Source organism: Panthera tigris, chromosome C2 (assembly GCF_018350195.1).
Source record: "Panthera tigris isolate Pti1 chromosome C2, P.tigris_Pti1_mat1.1, whole genome shotgun sequence".
Classification (NCBI taxonomy): Eukaryota; Metazoa; Chordata; class Mammalia; order Carnivora; family Felidae; genus Panthera; species Panthera tigris.
In genome coordinates this window covers 85415365-85421249 of record NC_056668.1, presented here as the reverse complement: position 1 = coordinate 85421249, position 5885 = coordinate 85415365, and the positions used below count along the sequence as shown (strand labels likewise).

The 5885-nt window shown below is 36.9% G+C and overlaps 1 non-coding gene across 1 annotated transcript; it reads right to left on the bottom strand.

Annotated features, from left to right (window-relative positions):
- Nucleotides 1-3341: 3341 nt before the first annotated feature.
- LOC122230851 lies at nt 3342-3445 on the bottom strand. The gene has a single exon (XR_006207923.1). It is a non-coding gene; the product is annotated as a U6 spliceosomal RNA (small nuclear RNA).
- Nucleotides 3446-5885: the final 2440 nt, after the last annotated feature.

The window sequence follows — 5885 nt, the reverse complement described above, 5'->3', positions numbered from 1 at the left end:
ATTAATCTAGTCGCTCAGCTTTCTTTTGATTAGTGTCTGTACTGTATATTTTTTCTATCCTTTTGGTTTTAATCTACTATATTGTTAAATTTAAAGTAAATTTCTTGTAGGAGCACATGGTGCTTTTTATCCATTCTGGAAATTTCTCTTTCTTAATTAGTGTGTTTAGATCATTTACATTTACTGAAGTTATGGTCTATCATTTTAGTATTTGCATTCGGTTTCTTCTTGTATTTTGTTCCTCTGTTTCCATTTCCTACACTCTTTTAGATTATTTGAAATTTTGGTACTCCATTTTTTTAAGTTTATTTATTTATTTTGAAAGGGAGAGAGAGAGCAGGAGGGGGACAAAGTGGGGGAAGAGAGAATATCAAGAAGGCTCCACATTGGCAACACAGAGCCCAATGCAGGGCTCCAACACACAAACCATGAGATCATGACTTGAGCCGAAACCAAGAGTCAGATGCTTAAATAACTGAGCCACTCAGGAATCCCTGTACTCCATTTTAATGTACCTGTTATGTTTTTAAATTATGTATCTTTGCATAATTTTTTACTGGCTTCTCTAAGGAGTATAATATACATAGTTAAGTTTTCACAATCTACTTAAAATGAATATTTTACCACTTCAAGTGGAATGTAGAAACCCGATCAAGATATAGATCCTTTTAGTGCTCCCTCTTTATGTTGCAGTTGGCATATGTATTATAAATCTACATATATTGAAAACCTCATTAGACAATGTTACAACTTTTGCTTTTAACTGCCATATATTGTTTAAAGAACTTAAGGAGAATATTATATTTGCCCACATTTTTACCATTCCAGTTTCAGGCTCCTCTCTGGTGTTATTTCTTTTCCATCTGAAGAATTCATCCATTGTTTCTTTTAGAGCAGTTTGCTAGTGATGAATTCCTTTAGTTTTCCCATATCAAGAATGTCTTTATTTCACCTTTATTAACTGAAATAAATTTTTACTGGATATAGAACTCTGGATTCTTTTCTTTTTTTAAGTTTATTTATTTATTTTGAGAGAGAGAGAGAGAGCATGAGTGGAGGATGGGCAGAGAGAGAGAGGGAGAGAGAGAATCACAATCTGGCTCCATGCTGTCAGCACACAGCCTGACACAGGGCTCAATCCCACGAACCATGAGATCATAACCTGAGCCAAAATCAAGAGTCCTACACAAAACCAACTGAGCCACCAAGGAGCCCCTGGCTTCATATCTTTCAGCACTTTAAAAATCTTGTGGCAATTCCCTTCCTTCTGGCCTGGCGTTTTCAATGAGAAATTCTCATTTATTCAACTCACTTTTCCTTTATATTTAATGCTTCATTTTTCTCTAGCTCCGTACAGGACTTTTTGTCTTCAGTTTTTAACAGCTTGAATTTCATGCACCTGGGTGTGGATTTCTCTGAATTTATCCTGTTTATGATTCACCAAGCTTCTTGAATATATACGTATATGTTTCACTAAATTTGGGGACTTTCCAGCCATTAATTACTTTTTTGTTTGGGTTTTTTTCAAGTTTTTTTTTTAAGTTTATTTATTTATTTTGAGAGAGAGGGAAATAGAGAGAGAGCAAGCATTGTGAGTGGGGGAGAGGCAGAAAGAGAGAGAGAGAATCCCAAGCAGGCTCTGTGCTGTCAGTGTGGAATCATGACCTGAGCCAAAATCAAGAGTCAGATGTTCAACTAACTGAGCCACCCAGGCACCCCATAAGTGTTTATTTTAATCACCTGGTGCTCATCAAGACAAGTGCACTCCTTAATCTCCATCACCTATTTCACTCATTCCTCCCGCCTACCTCTCTTCTGGTAACATCAGTTTTCTATAGTTACGAGTCTGTTTCTTGATTTGCCTGTCTCTCTCTCTTTTTTTCCCCTTTTGCTCATTTGTTTTTTTTCTTAAATTCCACGTATAAATGAAATCTTATGGTATTTGCCTTTCTCTGACTGACTTATTTCCTTTAGCATTATGTTCTCTAGCTCCATCCATGTCATTGCAAAATGGCAAGATTTCATTCTTTCTGATGACTAGTATTCCATTGTATTATATATACCACCTCTTTTTTTAATGCATGTATCAATCGATGTACACTTGGGCTGCTTCCATATCTTCTTGGCTATTGTAAATAATGCTGCTATGAGCATAGGGGTGCATGCATTGCTTTGAATAAGTGTTTTGGCAGTTTTGGGTAAATACCCAGTAGTGCCATTGCTGGATCATAAGGTAGTTCTATTTTTAACTTTTGAGGAACCTCCATACTGTTTTCCTCCATACTGGCTGCACCAGTTTAAATTCCCACCAACATTGCAAGAGCGTTCCTTTTTCTCCACATCCTTGCCAACACCTGTTGTTTCTTGTGTTAATTTTAGCCATTCTGACAGGTGTGAAGTGATATTTCATTGCAGTTTTGATTTGCATTTCCCTGAAGAAGAGTGATGTTGAGCATCTTTTCATGTATCTGTTGACCATCTGTCTGTCTGCGTTGGAGAAATATTTGTTCATGTCTTCTGCCCATTTTGTAATTGGATTATTTGTTTTTTGGGTGTTGAGTTAAGTTCTTTATATGTTTTGGGTGCTAGCACTTTATTGGATATGTCATTTGCAGATATCTTCTCCCATTATGTGGATTGCCATTTAGTTTTGTTGATTGTTTCCTTCAATGAGCAGAAGCTTTTTATTTTGATGTAGTCCCAATAGTTTGTCTTTGCTTTTGTTTCTCTTGCCTCGAGGACCTATGTAGAAAAAAAGTTGCTATAGCAAATGTCAGAGAAATTACTGCCTGTGCTTGCTTCGAGGATTTTTAAGATTTCAGGTCTCACATTTAGGCCTTTAATACATTTCGAATGTATTTTTACGTGTGGTGTAAGAAAGTGGTGCAGTTTTCTTCTTTTGTATATTGCTGTCTATTTTTCCCAGTACCATTTGCTGAAGAGACTGTCTTTTTCCCTTTGCATATTCTTGCCTTCTTTGTCAAAGATTAATTGACCATATAATTATGGGTTTATTTCTGGATTTTCTATTGTATTCAACTGATCTGTGTGTTTATTTTTGTGCCATCACCATACTGTTTTGATTACTACTTTGTAATATAACTTGAAGTCCAGAATTGTGGTGCCTCTAGCTTTGCTTTTCTTTTTCAAGATTGCTTTGGATATTCAGGGTTTTTTGTGGTTCCACGCAAATTTTAGGATTATTTGTTCTAGTTCTGTGAAAAATACTATTGGCATTTTGATAGGGATGGAATTAAATGTATATATTGCTTTGGGCAGTATAGACATTTTAATAATGTTTGTTCTTCCAATCCATGAGCATGGAATGTCTTTCCATTTCTAAAGACATGGAATACTTCATAAATTTGCATGCTATTCTTGCACAGGGCATGCTAATCTTCTGTGTATTGTCCCCCTGCTTGTGTGCTTTCTCTCTCTCTAAAAATTAATAAATAAAAAAGTAAATAAGTAAATAAATAAATAAATAAATAGCTATACAGATTGTTAAGAAGCTTCTTCTAAATCTGTGATGCTGGTTTAATGTGACTGCTAAACTCACAGGCACATACCACCACTGTTCTCACAGAGAATCTTTTTTTTTTTTTTTAAGTAGGCTGCACACTCAACATGGGGCTTGAACTCATGACCCCAAGATCAAGAGTTGCATGCTCTATCAACTGAGCCAGACAGACACCCCTGTTCCCACACAGAAACCTGAGTATTTAAAGCTTGGAGCCACACATGGCTGAGCTCCAGTCACAGCAAGGCAATCAAAGAAGCCTTCTAACTTTGGGAAATTCCATGTTCTCTTTGTTCCCATCTTATTGTGGCTGTTCACAATGAGAGATAAAAGGTCAGGACTTTAGCTTTCAAAAAACCAACTTGGACAAATCAAGATAAATACAGTCCTGAACTCATTTGCATGAATGAATCCCTAGTCAATTCTTCCAGACAGAAGATGTCTTTGAGGGGAGTCTGGCATGAGCTTGAAAATATTATCATAAAATTCATGTTTGACTGCTTCTTCTTTCCCATTCATGGTTGAAGTTCAATGGGTCAGAGATAGGTAAACAGTTAATGGTTTTAGGTTACAGAAATTGAATAATAAAACTTCACATTTTGAGAAGGAAGAATATGATATCAGAAGAAAATTCTCTCCCCTTTAAAGAAATAAAGGAATAAAGAAAAAATAAAGAAAAGAAATTTTAATTAGAGGGAGGGAAACCATGAAACTCATCACTTGACTTGATAGCAGCTGTTGGTTTTTGTTTTTGTTTTTTTCCAGACACTTTGTTATAAGGCTCTGTGTTGATGAGAAAGCTAAAAGATACAGAATATCACTTATGGCAAATAAAATAAATAAATAAAAATATTGAAATGAGCAAAGAAAGATAGTCAATTCTGTCTCTTCCACAAGAATACTATTGTTATCTCAGAGTTTAGGTAATATTAACTGAGACAATATATGTGAAAAGTGACTAAACTATAGAAACAGAAAGTAGAGCAATGTCTGCCAGGAGTTGGAGGTCACAGAAGGAGGTGATCTTAAGAAGCACAGGGAAGGGGCGCCTGGGTGGCTTAGTTGGTTAAGCGGCTGACTTCAGCTCGGGTCATGATCTCGCGGTCCGTGAGTTCAAGCCCCACGTCGGGCTCTGTGCTGACAGCTCAGAGCCTGGAGCCTGTCTCAGATTCTGTGTCTCCCTCTCTCTGACCCTCCCCCATTCATGCTCTGTCTCTCTCTGTCTCAAAAATAAACGTTAAAAAAAAAAAAATTAAAAAAAAAAAGCACAGGGAAATATATGGAATGAGAGAACTATTCCGTAATTTAATTGTGGTGGACTTGTGTGCATTTGTCAAAGCTTGCAGAGTGAATATTACTGCACTTAAAATGTACCTTAATAACAAATATTTTAATTTCCTGGCACATAGTAGGTAGTCGAGAAGAGAAACAGAGAACTCAGTTTTTGCTTTAGATGATGTGTTGTGTTCTAGAAAATGGGAAGAATGCGAGGGCCAGTCTGTAAGTTTCATATTCATATATTGAAAAACCAGCGTGATCAGTCTAACAAAAGTTGGATTGCCTATAAACCTTGTTTCTATCATTCCCTGTTGACAAGATACAGGATGAGGGTTTTAATAGAGTGGCGGAGGGGTAGTCCCTGTCAGGTCTCTCTAGTTTGGAGGGAGAAAAAGGGATTCTTCAAGTAAAATGACTCAGCAGAAGTATATTTAATGTCACTTTAAAAACCGGAGGCTGAGAGCACAGTTGTGATAGCACTCTAGGTCACAGTCACATTGGTCAGTAACATTTGAATAATTGAAACATGAGATTTTCTCACAATTCTCAGGTACAATGAAAAATGTGCTCCCACAGACTGAAGGGGACAGAACATGAGGCATGTGGCAGCCACTGAAGTGGACGGAAGTGAAATAGGGTCAAACAATGGACTATTTTGCAAGCTAAAGTTTTTGACATATTATAGGTTTATTCACTGCTAATAATGGTAAGAAGTTAACAGTTCTTGAGTTCTTACATATAATGTCCAGAAATTTGCTAAATGTTTTACATTTATTATTCACAATATTCTATTACCATAGGTATTATTATTGACTCCATTTTACAGATGGGAAAACTGAGGCTAGGATGTTGAGTCACTTGCCCAAAGTCACAGAACAAGTAGGGGTGGCAGAACTGGATTTTTTAAATTTTTTAATGTTCTATTTATTTTTGAGAGAGAGAGACAGAGTACAAGTGGGGGAGGGGCAGAGAGAGAGAGAGAGAGAGAGAGAGAGAGAGAGACAGAATCCGAGGCAGGCTCCAGGCTCTGACCTGTCAGCACAGAGCCTGACACAGGGCTTGAACTCGTGAACCACGAGATCATGAC